This window comes from Balaenoptera musculus, chromosome 8 (genome assembly GCF_009873245.2).
Source record: "Balaenoptera musculus isolate JJ_BM4_2016_0621 chromosome 8, mBalMus1.pri.v3, whole genome shotgun sequence".
Lineage (NCBI taxonomy): Eukaryota > Metazoa > Chordata > Mammalia > Artiodactyla > Balaenopteridae > Balaenoptera > Balaenoptera musculus.
The window spans coordinates 32,966,280-32,988,538 of NC_045792.1; the positions used below are offsets into that span (position 1 = coordinate 32,966,280).

Here is a 22,259-nt window from a genome sequence, read left to right on the forward strand (position 1 = left end):
ATCCAAGATGACAAATTCATTTTGGGAACTATCATGTTTTTAATCTAGAGTTGTTCTGATACTCTTAATTTAGAATATTTTGATCAATGTGATTTTTTAAAACATTTTCCTATTATATCACATGAAGTAATTCTTTAATATATTTGTTATAAGTCATCTGTAAATGGGACAGCATATCACCTTTTGAAAATGTTTATTATTTAATAAAATTAGTCTTTTGAGAATATCAATGGAGCTAATTAGAGGTATCTCAAGAAATACAGTCCCATCTATTACATGGAGATAAGAATTGAATTAAGATACAGCTGGAGACATGGTGAGGCAAATCTATAAGAGACCTGTAGATTTTATAATAATGAAATTTTCCTCATTCCCATTCTTTCTTTGGTTATATATAACAGGTCAGTAATCTCTTGCTATGGATTACAATTTTCACTTTACATATTATCACACCCAAATCATCCAGCCAAAGGGTTCACTGGTTAAGAGGAAACCAAAGCACACCTGTGTATGTGTGCTTTGAAAGAGATGATTTTAACTACATTATAAGTGAAATAGTAAATTGCAAATGCTTTTGTAAAGAGATAAATTATCCAAAGAATGTGATTAAAATGTTTTTGATTTTAGGTCCTTTCTTTGGTATCTTGATGTATGTTATAAAAAGCTACTTCAACTGTGAATAATATATATGGTGAAATAATCTCAAATGTTAAAGTTGTATATAAATTTGTTTAACTAATGTGATGATAGTCTATGAACCCTGGCAGAGGGTTTTGTACATTTGACTTAACTTTCTCCACTCTGGGTAAACAATTACATAAATAATCCTTATTTGCTTGCTTCAAAGTTTACAATTTTTCCAAACTCAAATTAATCTTAATTCATTCTCTGGAAATTATAAGGCTAAGCATTAGAAACTTATATATACAATGGAAGTAATAGAGCATGTATAGGGATTTTGAGTATTATAGACCAATAGAGATGGGACCTGTGTGTCACTTAGTAAAACCAGCAAGTCATTTAGTACATACATTGATTCCTAAAACTATTAGATCTTTTTATTGTCTCTCAAAATTTTCAGCCCGACTATCCTCTTCAGCTATTTTGCATTTTATAATATTTAAATAGATAATCACTTCCTCATCTACAACCATGACTCCTTACCCCTTTCTCCTTCCATTTTATTCAAGTACAACTTCAACTTTGGTTAAATTGAACTGTCTTCCTATTCTGCTGTGGGCAAGGGAATGTGAGTGGAAAAAACATCAACAATGATGACTAGTCTTGCTCTAAATTTATGATCATTAATCTCAGACAAGCCCTTTGTTCTGCCTGGTAATTCCAGTACATTTATGGAGTCCATTTTCTCTTAATCCTTTAGACAATATGTTTACAATTACTCTCTTTCAAAACAACCTCCTGCCCCTTCCCCCACTTCTCCCCTTATAATAGAAGTAATCTAAAAACTGCATACATGTATTCCATCTATGGGGGCACTGCAGTGTGTGCCACATATTTCCCTTCAATGAAGGACTTGTCTGAACTGTTGGGAGTTACATTGACAGACAGCTTCCAGATCTCAGCTCCCTCAGGGACTGCCTTTGCTACAGAGAATCAGCTTATCTGAGGTTATATCCCTTCCTTGGGTAGCACAACAGCCAACAGCCAACAGTTGCTCAGTGAGAGCACTGACCACCTCAGGCCAACTCCAGACAACACTGACAAGCCATTCTAGCTTTTGACATCTTCCTTAGTGTTAGCTGGGGCTGTTGCTGGGCCTGTATCACAGCTCGAATTATTCTCTTCCCACATCTGCTCCTTCCTCCTCCCTTCTGGTGGGTGATTCCAAAGGCACTTCTTAAAATTATCATCTACACTAAACTCCATCTCACCAAGTCTGATTCCCAGGGAAGCCAATATGTAACACTACCACAATAGCTATTGATTTATCTGTATCTATATTGTGTCCCATCTTCTTATCGTAACAATCTGTGATCTAATCAAAGACCCATCTCCCCTTCAGACATCATCAGTAGCATTCATACTGGTATTGCTCCAAAGTTGACAAAAAAAAGGTGGAAGGAAAAATTGTATCTCTTTGACCCCATTTTTCCCTCTAAGTATAAACACATTTTGTTCACCCCTTCCGCAAAAAAAAAAAAAACCACACACACACACACAAAAACTCCTATTTTTTTTAAGCTTCTTAAATCAAGCTGTCTCTCTACCACTGTCCAAATGTTACTGTGAAAGTAATGACCTCAACATTGTTTCATTTAATGATCAATTGCTCAGTTCTCATCTATTTGACCTATATTCAGTAGTATTGATAGAGTTGATCACACTTTTCTTCTGAAAACAATTTCTTCACTTGAATTTCTCCTCCTTCACTGTGCCCTCCCCTTCACTTTCATTAGCTTGTTCTTCCTCATCTTCCCAATATCTAGACATTTCATGGTCCCTCCTTGGACCTTTTCATTTCTCAGTCCATACCATTCCCAAGTTTATCTTACCTAGCCCTTGTATTTAAAAATCATATATAAACCAAAAAATTACCAAACTTATTCCTGCCTGGACACCTCCCTTGAATGGCAACACACACACACACACACACACACACACGCACACACAGAATTTGACATTTCCATCTAAATGTTTAATAAGCATTGCAAACATAACACATCCTATCGGGACTCCCATTTTCACCTGCCAACCTATCATTGCCATAATATTTCCCATCAGAGTAAATAATCATTCCATTCTTCCAGTTATTTAAACAAAATACAAAAATAATCTGTAATTCAGTATGTCTCTCACACCCTACATACAATTCATGAGCAAGTCCTACTGATATTATTTCATAATATATCCAGAATCCAACAACATCTAACTTCTCCTACAGCTTTCATCTAGGCCTATCTCACCTTGATTGTTGTGATATCACCCTACTGGTGTCACTGCTTCTTCCTTTGCTCTCTTTCTATTTATTAACACTGTAGCCAGACTTGGTTATTTTAAAATAAAGTTATACCAAATGCTTTAAATGGCTTTTTATCTCACTAAGAGGAAAAGTCAAACTTTTGAGATTTACAATGGCTTACAGGCCCTACACTATCTAGACTTTGTTTCTTCTTTGATGTCATCTCTTACAACTACATACATCTTCCCTCCCTCCATTCTAGCACACTAGTTTCCTTGCCTTTTATCAAATATACCAAGTATTATCCTGCTTCAGAGCCTTTGTACTTGTTGCTTCCTCCATCTAGAACACTTTCCCCCCACATATAATAATGACTATCATCTTTCCCTCTTTAGGTCTTTATTTTAATGTCACCTTCATGGAGAGATCTTTCCTGGATAACTTATCAAAAAGTATGACCTCCATGACCCTCTACACATCCTTTATTCCATTTCCCTAAAAAACTTTTTTTTTTATTTAGCACTTATCTGCTAACAAACTATTTATTTGTTTTGTCTATTGTGTCCCCCACACAGAGAATTTATGGTCTATGAGAGCAGGGATTTTTGTTTGCTATGTTCATTGTAATATTCTCAGACCCTTGCCCTAGCTGTTCTCTCTGCCTGAACTACTCTCCCTCTAGAGTAGAATCCTAAAAATATATTTTAAAATATTGCTATAAAAAATGAGATTTTTGAAAGCAAAAGACCAAGGTTCAAATTCTAGTATCCCTATTTATTAATGGCCTCCTTGGGCAAATTATTTTACTTCACTATGCTTTATTTCCCAAGTAAGATGAGATAATTAATTATATATGTGTTATAAGATTACTGTGAAAAATTCCCTGACATATAAAATTATGTTACATAACTGACCAATAAAAAACACTTAATCAAGAGTATTTCCCTCTATAAATTTCAGAGAGATATATCTTATCAACTTCTAATTATAAACCTGAATATTTCTTTTTCTAATTACTTTGAGCTATATTATAAGAGGTTCTCAAATTATAATATTTGAGGACAATCTACAAAGTTATACAAATTAAAAGAGGAAATAACACTCATTAAGTAAAAGAGGCAGCTGAGTGGAGCCAAATTTAGACAAGCTACTTCTCTGTTCATATCTCAGCTTCTTTATCTGTGAAATGAAGGCTAAAAAAACTCTCATAAAAATTTTTAAGCCTTAAATATAATAATGTATATACAGCAATTAGTACAACACATGGCACAACACAATAGATTAAAGCAATTATAACTGTTATTATTATTCTTGTTATAAAAAAACACTGTTGTGAGAATCATGAGATTAATGCTAAACTTAACTCTTCTACTATTTAGCTACGCAATTAGCAGCAATAGTTTAACTTTCCTGTGTTTTCTTCTTCATATATAAATCAGGGATTTTGGTCGCTCAAGAGAAATAAGCGTAAATGCCTGTGCAGTTGAAAGTATAAGATATTTAAAGAACAACTATTGATGAGAAAGAACATAAGACTTGAAGAAAATATCTTCTATAAATAAAAATTTAAAGAAGAAAACAATAAGACAGGTAGGAGAGGTGAGACACAGTGTAGTCAAGACTTACACCACAACCTACCCCAGCACTACCCACCAGCAGCTGGCAGCCTCTACACAAATCAGGGCTTGGCAACCAATGGGACCAAGGGCCAGCCATGTCTACCAGGCTACCCACATAGTCATCCTGCCACAACAGCAGGGCAACCCTAGAGCATATAGTTCTGGTGACCAGAATGAGTGCACTGCCAGGAAGCATAAGACATCTCCTATAAAAGGCTACCTTTCCAAGTCTGGTAATATAGACAACCTACCGAATACAAAGAAATAAAAACAGCAAATTAGGCAAAATGAGGTGACAGAAGAATATGTTCCTAATAAAGAACAAGATAAACCCCAGAAGAAGAAATAAGTGAAATAGAGATAAGCAATCTATCTGATAAAGAGTTCAAGGTAATGATCATAAAGATGTTCAAAGAACTCAGGAGAAGCTTAGATGAACAGAGTGAGAAGTTAGAAATTTTTAACAGAGTAAGAAAACATAAAAAAGAACCAAACATAGGTAAATAATACAATAACTGAAAGCAAAAATACACTGGAAGGTACCAACAGTAGATTAGATGATAAAGAGAAACAGATCAGTGGGCTAGAAGACAGAGCAGTGGAAATCACTGAGGTGAACAGAGAAAGACAAAAGAATAAAATGAAATAAAGACAGTTTAAGAGACACTGCAACAACATCAAGCATGTTAATAACCACATTATAGGGGTCCAGGGGAGAAGAGACAAAGAAATGGTCAGAGAACATATTTGAAGACATCGTAGCTGAAACTTCCTTAATCTGGGAAAGGAAATAAACATCCAGATCCAGGAAACACAGAGAGTTCCAAACAAGATTAAACCAAAGAGGACCAGACCAAGACACATTGTGATTAAAATGGCAAAAATTAAAGGTAAAGAGAAAATATTCTAAAGGGCAACAAGTTATGAACAAGGGAACACCCATGAGGCTATCAGCTGACTTTTCAGCAGAAACTCTGCAGGCAATACGGGAGTGTGTTACTATCAATTTCTCCCTTTATGTCTGTTAATATTTGTTTTATGTATTTAGGTTCTCCTATATTGGGTTCATACATATTTACAATTGTTATATCTCCTATAGTAACACAACAATAAAAGGGGATTTTAACACCCCACTTACATCATTGGACAGAAAATCCAGACTGAAAATCCATAAGGAAACACTGGCCTTAAAGGACACATTAGACCAGGCGGTCTTTATATATCTATATCTATATTTATATCTATATCTATATCTAGATATATATATCTTTAATTTTTGTGTTTCCTGGACCCTACAAAAAACCCAAACATGTGAATGCTAAACAATATGCTACTAAACAACCAAAGGTTCTCTGAAGAAATCAAAGAAGAAATTGAAAACTACCTGTAGATAAATGAAAACTACAACAAAACAATCCAAAAGCAGTTCTTAAAGAGAAGTTTATAGCAATACAAGCCTACTTCAGGAAATAAGAAAAATGTTAAGTAAACAACTTAACTTTACAACAAAAGGAACCAGAAAAAGAAGAACAAAGAAAATCCAAAGTTAGTGGAAGTAAAGGAATCATAAAGATCAGGGTAAAATTAAATAAAATAGAGACAAAAAAAAAATGAAAAAGATCAATGAAACTAAGAGATGGTCCTTTGCAAAGATAAATAAAATTGATAAACATTTAGCCAGACTCATCAAGAAAAAAAAAGAGAGCATGCCCAAATCAATAAAATCAGAAATAATAAAGAAGTTGCAACCAAAACCACACAAATAAAAAGGGATTATAAGAGGATAATTCTATGCCAATAAGCTGGAAAACCTAGAAGAAATGGACAAATTCCTAGAAAAGAACAAGAAAGAAATAGAAAATATGAAGAGGCAAATTACTAGTACTGAAATTGAATCAGTAATAAAAAATTCCCACAGCAAACAAAAGTCCAGAACCAGATTGCTTCACAGTTGAATTCTACAAAACATTTAAAGCAGACTAAATGCCTTTTCTTCACAAATAATTTCAAAGAATTTCAGAGAAAGGAATGTCTCCTAACTCATTCTGTGAGGCCAGGATCACCCTGATATGAAAACCAGACAAGGATATCACAAGAAAATAAAATTGCAGGCCAATATCCCTGATGAACATAGGTGCAAAAATCCTCAACAAAATACTTGCACACCAAATTCAACAATACAGAAAAAGGATCATACACCATGTTCAAGTGGGTTTTATCTTAGGGCTACAAGGATGTTTCAATATCCACAAATCAATCAATGTTATACTCTACATTAATAAATTGAAGAATAAAAGTCATCTGATCATCTCAATAGATGGAGAAAAATCTTTTGACAAAATTCAACATTCATTTATGATAAAAACTCTTCACGAAGTGAGTATAGAGGGAACATACCTCAACATAATAAAGGCCATATATGACAAACTCATAGCTAACATCATAGTTATGAAAAGCTACAATCAAGAATAAGACAAGGATGTCCACTCTTACCACTTTTATTCAACATAGTACTGGAGTTCCTAACTATAGGAATCAGATAAGAAAAGAAACAAAAGGAATTGAACTTGAAAGGAGAAGTAAAACTGTCACACTTTGCAGATGACATGATACTATACATAGAAAACCCTAAAGACACCACCAAAAATTACTGGAACTCATCAATGAATTTGGTAAAGTTTCATGATACAAAGTTAATATACAGAAATCTGTTGTGTTTCTTTACACTATCAATGAACTAGCATAAGGCAAAAGGCCCATCTACAATCACATCAAAAAGAAAAATGTACCTAGGAATAAATCTAACTAAGGAGGTAAAAGACCTGTACTCAGACAACTGTAAGACACTGTTGAAAGAAATTGAAGATGACACAAACAGATGGAGAGATATACTGTGCTCATGAATCAGAAGAATTAATATTGTTAAAATGACCATACTACCCAAAGAAATCTATAGATTCAGTGCAATCCCCCTGTCAAATTACCAATGGCATTTTTCACAGAACCACAACAAATAATTCTATAATTTGTATGGAAACGCAAAAGACCCCAAAAGCCATAACAATCTTCAGGAAGAAGAACAACACTGGAGGTACCGCACTCCCTAATTTCAAACCATACTAGCAAGCTACCACAACCAAAACAGTATGGTACTCACACAAATTCAGATACATGTATCAATGGAACAGAATAGAGAGCTGAGAAACAAGCCCACACTTACATGGGCAATTGATCTATGATAAAGGAGGGAAAAAAAGAAAAAAAGAAAAAAAAAAAGAGGGAAGAATATACAATGGGGAAAAAACAATCTTGTCTACAGCCTCTGCAATAAATGATGTTGAGTAAACTGGACAGCTACATGCAAAAGAATCAAATCAGACTACTCTCCCACACTATGCAGAAAAATAAATTCAAAATGGTTTAAGACTTAATGTAAGACCAGTGATCATAAAATTTCTAGAAGAAACAAAGGCAGTACTTGCTAAACATTGGTCTTAGAAATTTTTTGGGATATGTCTTCTCAGGTATGGAAACCAAAAGCAAAAATAAACAAATGGAACTATGTCAAACTAAAAAGATTTTGCACAGTGAAGGAAACTATCAACCAAATGAAAATGCCACCTACTGAATGGGAGAAGGTATTTTCAAACAATTTGAAAATTAATAGGGGGTTAATGTCCAAAATATACAAAGAACTTATAAAACTCAACATCAAAAAACACCAAAAAACAAGCAACCAGGTTAAAAAATGGGCAGAGGATTTGAATAGATATTTTTCCAAAGAAGACATACAGATGGTCAAATGGCACATTAAAAGATGCTCAACATAACTAATCCTCTGAGAAATACTAATTAAAGCCACAGTGAGATATCAACTCTCACCTGTCTGAATGGCTATTATCAATAACAAATAAAAAGTGCTGGAGAAGATTTAGAGAATGCACTGTTGGTGGGAATGTAAATTGGTGCAGCCACTGTGGAAAACAGTATGGAGACTCCTGAAAAAATTAAAAATAGAACTACCAGCAATTCCACTCCTGGGTATTTACCCAAAGAAAATAAAAACACTAATTAGGAAAAATATGTGCACCATAGTTCACTGCAGCATTATTTACAATAGCCAAAATATGGAAGCAACCTAAGCGCCTATCAATAGATGAACTGGTAATGAAAATGGCATATATATATATATATATATATATATATACACACACACAATGGAATATTACTCAGCCATAAAAAAGAATGGAATCTTGCCATTTGTGACAACATGGATGGACCTAGGGGGTATTATGCTAAGTGAAATGTCAGACATAGAAAACAAATACTGTATGATTTCCACTTATATGTGAATCTAAAACAAAACAAAACAAATTGACAAGCATAACTGAACAGAAGGAGTCATAAAAGCAGTGAACAAAAAGGTGGTTGTCAGTGAGGAGGGGCTCAGGAGAGGGAAGGAATAGGTAAGGGAAATTTACAGGTACAAACTTGCAGTTACAAAATAAGTGAGTCAGAGGTAGGAAATGTACAGTGTGGCTAAAAGTTGATAACTATGTGATAACTTTGTATGGTGACAGATGACAAGTAGACTAATCATCATGATCACTTTTAAATGTATAGAAATATCAAATTACTATGTTGTATACCAGGAGCTAACATAATGCTGTACTTCAATTATACTTCAAAAATAAACGAACAAACTCATAAAAAAAAATCAGGTTTGTGTTTACCAAAAGCAGGAGTGTGGAGCAGAGGAAATTGGATGAAGGCAGTCAAAAGGTACAAACTCCCAGTTTTAAGATAAATAAGTATTAGGGATGTAATTGACAACATGATAAATATAATTAACACTGCTGTCTCTGTGCTATAGATGAAAGTTTTTAAGATGGTAAATCATGAGTTCTTATCACAAGGTAAACTTTTTTTTTCTATTTCTTTAATTTTGTATCTATATGAGATGATGTTTGTTCACTAAGCTTGTTGTGATAATCATTTCATGATGTATGTAAGTCAAATCATTATGCTGTATACCTTAAACTTATACAGTGTCGTATGTCGTTTATATCAATAAAACTGTGTAAAAAACGATAATCATGGTGGGAACTAGGTAAAATGGAGAGAGTATGCACACAAAGTCATTTACATCTGTTTAATAAACACTGTGTAAACTAAAGGAAACACTTATGTGTAAGATTTTTCCTGGAGAACAGCTTTTCAAGCTTGGTTCTGATGATCTCTAAGACGCTAAACATTCCATGAATTTAACTTACCACCTATGATTCTAACTTCAAGCTATCATTCAGAACCTAATTTTTATGTGTAGCTATATATTACCTATCATTCAGAACTTATTTCAATCTGCAAACATATTTATGAAATAAATACATATATAAAAAATAAAATATATATGAATGAATACTCCTAACTAGTCTCCATTACTACATTGAATATCAAATGAAACACTTTTTATATTCTGTATTTATATTTTGATGATTGACTTGATTATCAACTGAAATAAGAAAATATTGTTATCAGCGTAAAATTGTACACCATTTACTTACAAGGCTACAGTTTTCTGTAGTTTTATCATGATTGATCTAAGAAGAATAAACATAGAAAAAAGTTGCTGAAATGAACATTCTGCCATTATAATTGCTAAAATGTGTCATACTTATCTTCTAAATTATACGTTAAGAGACTTTATATTCAAGTCACAATGAATTATATTTTAAAGCTTTTTATATAGTGTCTGACACATAACAGACGATATGTGTTTTAAAATAGTAAAGGACTTTGCTGGTGGTGCAGTGGTTAAGAATCCACCTGCCAATGCAGGAGACATGGGTTCAATCCCTGGTCCAGGAAGATCCCACATCCCGCAGAGCAACTAAGCCCGTGAGCCACAACTACTGAGCCTGTGCTCTAGGGCCTGCGAGCCATAACTACTGAAGCCCACGCGCATAAAGCCCATGCCCCACAATAAGAGAAGCCACCGCAATGAGAAGCCCGCACACCGCAACAAAGAGTAGCCCCCACTCACTGCAGCTAGAGAAAGCCTGTGCACAGCAAGAAAGACCCAATGCAGCCATAAATAAAAAATAAATAATAAATAAATAAATAAATTTTAAAAAATAAAATAAAGTAAAATGTATTTTAGTGTGTACATATGAAGCTCCAGTATTTGTAGTGTAGAAGATAATAATTAGAGGAATTATTCCAAAGTTATATTTTTGGTAAATGATAGGCCACTAGACATCATGATTTCCTTCCTCATTTGTAGAATATGAAAACTAGATTGTAATAATACCTCCAAGCCACCAGATGTCTTTATGCAGTTTGAAGAACTGTAGCAGAAGTTAAGTTTTACAGAAATGTCTGCTCTTCTACTTTGTGCAAACTCAGGATGACTCTTATTTTAAAAATCTAATTTATTTCTATTAATATCAAGAATTTGAGACCTTACCATATTTTTATAGAAAAACTCCCCTCTGTTGTATATCTCTCCACTCCTACAAGGCAATTTTTAGCTCTACTAGCTCCTACTTAGAATAGCTCCAATGGACAACATAATTATTTCTTTTCCATATATCTACTGAAAATATATAATTAACTGGTGAGTAGATTTTTTTAAACAATTTTTTGACTCTAAGTATAAAATTATACTTTTGAATCTGAACACTAAACATTTCAGCAAGGCAATAGATTTTTTCCTCCTAAATCCAACCCAGTCCCAAACTGCATGAGAAAGTTTGTATTGGTCTCTTTTGAATTTTGCTTTGGTTATACAATTTCTTTCCATAATTGACTAATGTGTGTGTTTGAGTGTTTTGCCCTGCCAAATTTGTTTTCAACTGCTGTGTGTATTGCAGAGCACTTAGAACAGTCCTGGCCCCCTTAGCAAATGCTTCAGGATGTAAATTGCTGGGTTTTCTTGATTCCCTTAGCTCATTCGCTGTTGTAGAGTTAAATCAAGTATCATGGATTTGCATTTTTTTATAAGCTATAACCTCACTAGTTCTATTTAAATAACTTGCACCCTATTTAATTAAAAAATCTTACGGAGCTACTTTATTTCATAACTCAGCTGACTAGTGATCAATTTTCAACCTATCTTAGATCTTGGTGAAAAACCTCATGTCTTGCCTTAGACTGAATCTCCTCTGACCTTGTAGCAGTATTTTTTTTTTTTCCTTTTTCAGCATTCAGTTATCTTAGGAAGTTTTAATTTGTGATCTTCACTTAGGCTGAACTAATATGGCAAGTGATCTTGGGTAATGCTCAAATTTTAGGGAGGGTTGATTTTACTATGTGCAGCAACTCACATATTATACAGCAAGTGAATGGTGAAAAAAAATATATAACAAGTTATTTCAGGTCAAAACTCAGGTCATTTGCAGTATATCACCTACGCTTAGTAAGTCCAGTGCCTGGCATTCAAAAATTATTGGCTGAATGAATGAATGAATAAATGATGCACATTTAAAAGGGCAGTTGTTACAAATTGACCTCTGTAAATGTCAAACACTACTCTCTTCCTATCTGATTTATTTCCATGAAACTAGAGAAGAGCTTTTTTTTTTTTTAAGGTAGAATACGCATTTAAATAATTTATTGAAAACACTACTTTTGTGTAGAAATTTCCATCAATTATATGAAGAAATTCTTGACAGAATGAAATCACTTTTCACATTAAGCATCAGTTCAATATACTAGTATTCTGATTTTGTTTCTGTTTTGTAGTTGCTCTAGCTCTTTTGAATTAAAGTACAAGAAAATACTTCCCAGAAATTTTGTAGGGCTAATATAACTATTTACTCATGGTACATTTTTCTTTAAATCTGCTATGGCATATGCATTGCTCATATTGCTGAAAGGCATCCCACGTAATCTAGTCCAAGGCTCGCAGACATTTTCTGTAAAGGGTCAGATAGTAAATATTTGAGGCTTCGTAGGCCAAAAGGCAAAACTGAGCATATTATATGATACTGGCATATAATTTTCATGTCACAAAGTATTATTGTTTTAAATTTTTCAACAATTTAAAAATGTAAAAATAAATCCTTAGCTTGTGGGCTCTGTAAAAACAAAGATTTAGCCTGTGGCTGTAGTTTGTTGACCTCTGGTCTAGTCTGCTGAAATTAGTAGGAATAGGAAGACTTAATAAATTTCTACTGCTAGAGAGTCAATGACTTTTCTATATAGCCTGTTCAAGTCATTTTACAGAAGTAAGATATTTGCATGGTAGAAGAGCTTGGCCTCTAGAATCAGAAAGGAATGGATTTGAATTCTCTTCCACTTATTGCCCACGTAATGCTGGACAAGCTCCTTTAAGCTTCAGTTTACCGACCTGTGCAATAGGAATAATAATACTACAGAATTCGTATCAGGGGGACAATGCTTGCAATTCACCCAGCAGCAGGCCTTAACTTATAGTTAATCCTCAGTAAATGTTAGCTATTACTATTTTATATGAAGAGTTAGCACATTCATCCTATATCCAGCATCTAGCACTATGTTTACTAAATAGCAGTTCAGTTGTTTTTTTTTTGAATGTCACTAGACAATGAATTAAGCAAACCTTTATTGAAGCTTAAATTGTGGTACAGAAATACATTTCAACTGATTTAAGTCCAACACCATGAAGAGAGAAATTATGGCACCAAGATTCTCCCTCCTCTATCATACGCACTAGGATTAATTTAGATTACTATTCAATCCATAGTTTCCATTTTTCTAGGCTTTGTTCCATACAAATTTGTGCAGTTTCTCAACATTAAATGGAAATCTTAAGTCTATTGGGCTGGGGCGGTGGTGGGGATCAGACCTCAAGCCAATAAATGTTCATCAAATCTACTGGGACACTGTTCAAGAACAAAATCCACTTTGAGCATTGGTCCTCATAATAGCACCAAAACATTAGGTACTGTGTGCTAATTACAGAATTGGACTGATCCATTGATTGAAAGCTTCTTCAATGAAGCTCTGAATCAACAACATGTTTAAAAGTCAAAAGTGTTCCAACCACTTGATTTCAAACCAAGTAGAATTTATGTTTAGAAACACTAAAAAAAAGTGTTTCATTTATAAATACAGAAGGAACAAAAACATCACTGCATCAATCCAGAAAGAATCAAAAATTGTTTGAGGACAAGAAGAAATACAAAATTGAGTCAACTTTGTTCTTTTCTCAGCTGCTTAAATAAGTGTCTGTATTAGCAAATACAGCTAAAAGATGCCAACTCTTTTAAGCCTGTATTTCTGGTCATTTCCCATTGACCATTTTGGAATTTTGTATGTTATATTTTATGGATAGCACTCTGCTTCACTGTGTAATATGTCTGAATAACCTGAACTGTTCTCATTCATCACTTGATGTTACTCCATGGTGAAAGAAATACCAGTAAAAGGAACCGTCAGAACACTATCACATGCATCACAAAGTCACAGAACTTTTTAAGTCACAAAGATGGCAAAGACATCGATTCTGCTTTGGACCAAAGTTTAAGGCATATCATTAACAGAAATTAGTGGAAATGGCTATGAAAGTAAAAGTTGAGGTGAATCATCTGAGGTGACTTGACTTGTTGAATCCAACACAACCTTTATCTTAAATCTCCTTGCTAACAAATTTAGTGATAATTTTTTTATACTACTACTTAGCAAGTTAATAAAGACATGGTACCCATGAGAAGCTAATCTCATTTAATGGGGGCCACAGAATGGCATACAGTTTCCATACAGTTCTGCCAATATTCCCTAGTATCAATCTACACCTTCTTTGCTAATCAATACCAGCTTATTCCAAAAGAGCTCATGGTAACGAAAAATGCCAAACTCCCTTGACCTTAAAAGAAAATTAAGCCCAGGGCCCACCCCCACCCCCGTTCCCCATCTGGGGTATAAGGTAAGTGTAAACCCACAGTGTAACAGTGTATTGTTTTATGGAGGGGGTGTGGTTGGGAGGGAGATACCATGGTGAGGAATGAATCAATTAAAGTCACACAAGTATAGGAAGCAGTGAGATAGTAATACACAAAATAGATAACTGCAGTCATTTTCATAGAGGACTCGACTCGTGGAAGAAGAACTTTGATTGGTGCTGCAAAAACATCTGTATGAAGTAGAAATTGGTTTCAATAACATTAGTAGAGAGTATGTTCTAGAAAGTGGAGGTAACTGGATGCAAAATCCTGGTAGCAATTTAATAGAACAGTCCCAGATGGCTAGGCTGAGGCCAACACCTAATGAGGACAAAAGCCTTGTCTGTGGGGAATTTTGGATGATACCTGGAGAAATATTACACTGTGCATAAACCAAATTGAGTTGTTTTCACAAGTGTTGTAAAGTTTCATATAGTAAAAGGTTTTTTCTACATGCATTTCAATTTCACAGCAAGAGTGGCATAGGATACCTAAACACAGAAGAGAACATTCAAGCAAGATATCTAACTCCTTGATATAATAATGCATACAATTCAAAATGATTACACTATCATTACATCTAGGGCTTTCTGCAACTACAAGGTGGTGGTTATGGAAAGCATGGCCCTTGGTATCAATATCTAAAAAGCAGCCACCACTTTCTTCTATGTGTGTTCTCTTTTTGCGTTTTTTCTTCATTTTTCTTAATCAACTCTGCTGTTGTTGCTGCTTCTTAGCAAAACTGGTAAAAACAAAATTGTAATCATTGAACATAGCGCTCTGGCAATCAAGACATTTAAAACCTTCAATCTTCTGGGGTGAAGAAAGCACTGTGTGACATTTAGAACTCTGATTTACAAACAGGGTGGTCACAAATTTTCCTGGCTTGAAGACTTCCACAACTTTCCTGATCAGGTCATCATAGGAGGTCTGACTTAAGTTTGTTTCAAAGCCAACATAAGAAAATTCTGGTTCTGGAGTGATGTGAATAGTCCAATAAGTTCCATCCAATTTCATTCCATTCATTGAATACCCACAAAGATTGAACAGTGTGGCATCAATGACAGAACCTGGTATCAGGTCACGAATTCCACTCTCAAGAGTGACATCCTTTGCAGTAACACCATCTTTCATGTAGAACTGGTCCATAACTGCTGGGTCAAGCTCACTCATCAGAATTTCCAGGGTTTGATCTGGCTGATTGATTACCCGACTCTCTGGGAAATCCAAAGTATACAAGTACCAACAGTCAGAATTCATGTGTCCCATACAATATGCGGCTCCATTTGGGAAAATTGCATTAAGAAACTCTATTTCTTCCTGGAAATTCCGGTGTGGGTACCCTTGGTGAGACGACTTCATGAAATTCTTACAAAAATAAAAGAAACTTTGAGTCAAACCCACTGTAATCCCTAGCAAGTTTCAACAAGGGAACCAGTGCTTTCAGCAAGAGGGTGGTACCACATGTCTTCAAAATTGAACGTCTCTTGGAGACAAACATGCTACTCTCACTGAGTACATAAGCTTCCTGCTTGTCAGTTTTTTTCACACTTATGATTGAACATTGCACATCCTTCAAAAGTATGTCCCACTCGGATCTTGGGATGGTGCGAAGATCCCCAGATCCTTGGTTTGCGTCGGGTTGCTGCCTGGAGAACCAAACCTCCAGCAGCTTCTCGGTCCCTTTGAAAAATGTGCAGCTTCCATCACCGTGAGACTAGCGAACAACCAACAACCACAGAAAATCAACTAAATTAAATCTCTTCTCCCGCCGCTGCCACCACCGCTGCGGATTGTTCCAGCTGTGTTACTAAAATTCAGGTTCCTTTTTTGCTATAATTTTATATTAACTTTTTTTAAAAAAGTGTTAATAAAATTTTCCCGGCTTTTTTTTTTTTTTTTTTTTTTGTGAGCGAAAGTTGAACGTGAGTCTGTTGGAAATAGAGGCAGATACATCTCAGTCTCTTGTAGTCCGCTGTTTCCCCATTAGAGAGAGTAGAGTGGGCACTAGCTAATGTCGCCGGCCATACTGTGGGAGCCACAGTTCAGTTTTTTATTCATTCATTCATTCATTTTCCTTCATTAAACAAATATTCATTGCATGTCTACTATGTGTCAGGCACCATGTTATGTACTTAATAATTATTGTTGAATGAATAAACCTTAACTGGTGAGCTGATTATAGGTATAGGAAAAAGTAAGTCATTCTATGTTCTTGAACAGAGAAGACATACCAATAATAGTTCTCAGAAATATTGTGATTATCTTAGCAGCTTATAGTTCAAATGGCATCTCAAATTGAATCTTTAAAAAATATGTAAAATGGAAGTGTGATAATGATGATGGCAATGATGATGATGACAGCTAACATTTATTGAATATTCACTACCTGTTAATCACTGTACTAAGGGCTCTATATATTTTTTCTTTTTTTTTGTTTGTTTGTTTGTCCACGTTATATTTTATTTTATTTTCTTTTGTCTTTTTTTTTATTGAAGTATAGTTGATTTACAATGTACTGCCAATCTCTGCTGTACAGCAAAGTGACTCAGTTATACACATACATTCTTTTTTTATATTCTTTTCCATTATGGTTTATCCCAGGATACTGAATATAGTTCCTTGTGCTATACATTAGGACCTTATTGTTTATCCATTCTAAATGTAATAGTTTGCATCTACTAATTCCAAACTGCCAGTCCATCCCTCTCTCTCCCACACTCCCCCTTGGCAACCACAAGTCTGTTCTCTATGTCTATGAGTCTGTACCTGTTTTGTAGATAGGTTCATTTGTGCCATATTTTAGATTTCACGTATAAGTAATATCGTATGGTATTTGTCTTTTTCTTTCTGACTTACTTCACTGAGTATGATGATCTCTAGTTGCATCCATGTTGCTGCAAATGGCATTATTTTGTTCTTTTTTATGGCTGAGTAGTATTGCATTGTATATATAAGTATCACATCTTCTTTATCCATTCATCTGGTGATGGACATTTAGGTTGTTTCCATGTTTTGGCTATTGTGAACAGTGCTGTTATGAACATAAGGGTGTATATATCTTTTTGAATTATAGTTTTGTCTGGGTATATTCCCAAGAGTGGGATTGCTGGATTACATGGTAATTCTGTTTTTAGTTTTCTGAGGAACCTCCATACTGTTTTCCATAGTGACTGTACCAACTTACATTCCCACCAACAGTGTATGAGGGTTCCCTTTTCATCCCATCCTCTCCAGAATTTGTTACTTGTAGACTTTTTAATGATGGCCATTCTGACTGGTGTGAGTTGGTACCTCCTTGTAGTTTTGATTTGCATTTCTCTAATAACTGGTGATGTTGAGCATCGTTTCATGTGCCTACTGGCCATCTGTATGTCCTCTTTAGAGAAATGTCTATTAAGGTCTTCTGCCCATTTTTCGATTGGGTTGTTTGGTTTTCTGTTGTTGAGTTGTATGAGTTGATTGTATATTTTGGAGATTAAGCCCTTGTCTGTTGTATCATTTGCAAATATTTTCTCCCATTCAATAGGTTGTCTTTTCGTGTTTTTTTGTTTGATTGTTTGGTTGGTTTTTTTAATGAATTTTTGAATTTTATTTTATTTTTTTTTATACAGCAGGTTCTTATTAGTCATCAATTTTATACACATCAGTGTATACATGTCAATCCCAATCGCCCAATTCATCACACCACCAGCACCACGCCTCCCCACCGCTTTCCCCCCTTGGTGTCCATATGTTTGTTCTCTACATCTGTGTCTCAATTTCTGCCTTGCAAAATGGTTCATCTGTACCATTTTTCTAGGTTCCTCATATATGTGTTAATATACAATATTTGTTTTTCTCTTTCTGACTTACTTCACTCTGTATGACAGTCTCTAGATCCATCCATGTCTCTACAAATGACCCAATTTCGTTTGTTTTTATGGCTGAGTAATATTCCATTGTATATATATACCATATCTTCTTTATCCATTCATCTGTCGATGGGCATTTAGGTTGCTTCCATGACCTGGCTATTGTAAATAGTGCTGCAATGAACATTGGGGTGCATGTGTCGTTTTGAATTATGGCTTTCTCTGGGGATATGCCCAGTAGTGGGATTGCTGGGTCATATGGTAGTTCTATTTTTAGTTTTTTAAGTGACCTCCACACTGTTCTCCATAGTGGCTGTATCAATTTACATTCCCACCAACAGTGCAAGAGGGTTCCCTTTTCTCCACACCCTCTCAAGCAACTGTTGTTTGTAGATTTTCTGATGATGTCCATTCTAACTGGAGTGAGGTGATACCCCATTGTAGTTTTGATTTGCATTTCTCTAATAATTAGTGTTGTTGAGCAGCTTTTCATGTGCTTCTTGGCCATCTGTATGTCTTCTTTGGAGAAATGTCTCTTTAGGTCTTCTGCCCATTTTTGGATTGGGTTGTTTTTTTTTTAATATTGAGCTGCATGAGCTGTTTATATATTTTGGAGATTAATCCTTTGTCCATTGATTCATTTGCAAATATTTTCTCCCATTCTGAGGGTTGTCTTTTTGTCTTGTTTATGGTTTCCTTTGCTGTGCAAAAGCTTTGACATTTCATTAGGTCCCATTTGTTTTTTTTTTTTTGTTTTTATTTCCATTACTCTAGGAGGTGGATCAAAAAAGATCTTGCTGGGATTTATGTCAAAGAGTGTTCTTCCTATGTTTTCCTCTAAGAGTTTTATAGTGTCTGGTCTTACATTTAGGTCTCTAATCTAATCTCAATTAATTCTTTAAAAAATATCCTTTTGGTTAATTACTCTTATTACTCGAAATTTTGTTTATTTATTTTGTAATGAGGACTTGAGGCTCAGAGAAATTATATATAGTTGCCCAACATCACACAGCTAGTAAGCAAAAGAAAATCCCTGGAAATTAATTTGTTTATTAATATTATGAACTTTTAATTAATTTGATAAACTTAATTTAATACCTAGAATGTAGGATCAATAATATGGTCCTTGCTTCAAGAAGCTCATTTTAAATAAATGAATAAAGAAGCTTTATTCATTCACTCAATCACTCTTTCTTTCAAGTATAAATTAAATGTCTCCTATCTTCCAGGCACTTAAAGGCACTGAGGTTATAGCAATGAGAATATTGAATTTGCCTTTCAAATAGTATTCATTGTTTTTATTTTGTTTTATTTTGTTTTTAGAGAATATTCTGAAGAATTATATATTTTCCTTGTGTAGTGACAATCATTTCCTTTTCTTTTACAATTCTTTCCTAGCTACCATATTAAATCTTATAAGTTTTTATATTTATTCTGATTGTTTTGAATTCTCTAGACATAAAAACATAACATTTCCAAATACTGTTTACTTTTGTCACTTTTTAACAATATTATATCTTAAATTTTTCTTATTTCATTTGTTTTAGTGACTCGTTTAGAATTTTAAGATCACTATTATGTTACATGATGGCAAAATAAGAAATCTTATCATTTTTGCTTCTTTAATGGAAGTGTCTCAGAAGTTTCTCTATTAAATAATATGGTAATATTTGATTCAAATTTGATAGAATAAATGAAACTAAGAGAGCTTCACTAAAAATTTATATTTCACTCAACTGTTTTTAAAATTAAATATAGACTTTTCAGTATTTGATAAGAAAATCAAATTTAATTGTATCTATTTCCATGCTACATTATGTTAAATAGATTTCCTAATGCTAATTTATTTTTTGATTCCTAGAAATACAAAAGACTAGAAGATATATGGTAAAGTTGTTTACTTCTGTTCTTTTACCAGTTTCTCCTTGAGATTCCAATAGTGCTTGTTTTTTTAAATTTAATATGAATGAATAAATGTTTACAATTTTTATATTTCCATTATTAACTATATCTTTTAGAAATATATAATCATTAGCTCCTTTCTTGCTTGGAGCCTTCACTCTTATTTCCTTTGCCTGCAGTGCTGTTATTTCTCACCAACCTATCCCCCAATACTCACATATGTGTGCACAAATGATCAAGAACAACACACATAGACTAGTATATGTATACCGAATTTTTAATCTTTTAGCTATTAGCTTAAATATCACTTCTTCAGCCATGCCTCCACACAAATCCAATCTCCCAAAATTATAGGTTCACACACTGACTATTTCTCTCTTTGCCTTTATCTTAAGTGTAAATAACTTTGTGCAATTAATTTTTAAATACTTGGCTCCCTTTAATAAGCTTCACAAGGGCAAGTACCAAGTTTGTGTTACTTAGTGTTGTGGCCCAGTATCTAAAAGAACACTTTGCACATAATGAGAACCCAATGAAGGAATGTTTGTCCTTTTGTTTGTACTTTATCTAACTTTACTATTAATCAACTCTGTTGTAATTTTGTTGTTGCTGGAACATATTTTGTCTATTCTTTCACATATAATCTGTTTGTATTTATGTGTATGTGTAACTGGACATATAAATTTCATATACATAGAAAAAATTTAATAATCTGATATTCTTTGAATTTTAATATAGTAATTTAATGCATTTACATTTGTCATAGCTGATATGTCTGATCTTATTTGTCATTTTATGTGTGATTTCTGTTTTTAAGCTTTCATAGTGATTCCTTTTTTTCTGTTCCCTTTAATATAGCAAAAGTTTCTTTGCCTTAACTTTGTTAAAATACAATATATTTGTATTCTATATAGTTATATCTATCTGGCTAGCTTTCTTATCTATCATCTATATTCTTTTAAAAACCTACTCATGTTTTTCAAGAGAAAACATAATTGCATTCTTATTAATAAAGAGTGGTGTGAGAACTTTTTAATCTCCTCTCTATTCAAAATGAGAAACTTAGTAGGTGTTTTAATCATTACTACTCATTTCCTTTTTGTGACATTATTAATATAATCTGGTTCAGAGCCCAAACTGTTTTTATTAAGTTGTTATGGTTTATAGTATTAGGTATCTCTACTTTCAACATTTTTGTCATTCTTCTTCTCAAGTAATTTTTATGACTAACTAGCTTTAAAGATAAATATTTAACTCTTCACAGCAAAACTTCAACACTTATGTGATTCTTCTCTTGAACTGAGTCCATGTATGTGATAAATCTCAGAACTTTTCACAATTGAGGTATCTTTTTGTCATATCCAGATATGAATATTAACTCTTCTGGTTTATATTTCTTTGGTTACAATTTTCTTGAAAACTGGAACATTGCTCATGTGAAGATTATGTCTCTTTCTTATGTTAGTTACCATAGGACAAGTCAATGTTTACAGGACTTTTTCCAATTCCCAGGTCTAGGAGACATTCATTTGGGGTATCTCTGCTGGACTAAGGAGACATCTCTTATATTGGCTGGCTAGTTCTGACACTGGAATGATTGGGAGCAGGAAAATGACAGTTCTTAATATCCAATGTTATCAAGGTTCATAATTTTTTTATGTCCCATCATAATCACTTTATCTTTAAGACTGTATAATTCAGATACAATGTACCTCCTCTAGGTCTACTTCTACCCTAGACCTTTACAGATGAAGCTGTCTACGAATTATTGTAAACTCTTAGGGTAGAAAAATATCCTGATGATTTTGGACAGCAGTACCAACATAGTAACATTATGCCATGGGAAAGGGGCAGCATGTCTTCCTCTCTTATTTTCAGTGAGAAGGACAACTTTACTTTATGAAATAAAATTTAGGTTTTCCTAAATCCAACACCATGTTGCTTATATTTCTTATAAATTTCTCTACACTTTGACATTAGGTTTTCAGATTATTATGGCATTAGAGTTATAGCTGGCATTTGTGGTTTTCTGCATAATAAT

At 33.9% G+C, this 22,259-nt stretch overlaps 1 protein-coding gene and 1 pseudogene across 1 annotated transcript in view; both read right to left on the reverse strand.

The window, feature by feature from the left end:
* CNTN5 (contactin 5) overlaps positions 1–22,259 on the reverse strand; it is a 1,373,994-nt gene that overhangs the window by 437,602 nt on the left and 914,133 nt on the right. The window lies entirely within an intron of this gene.
* Positions 14,984–16,149, reverse strand: LOC118900251 (annotated as a pseudogene).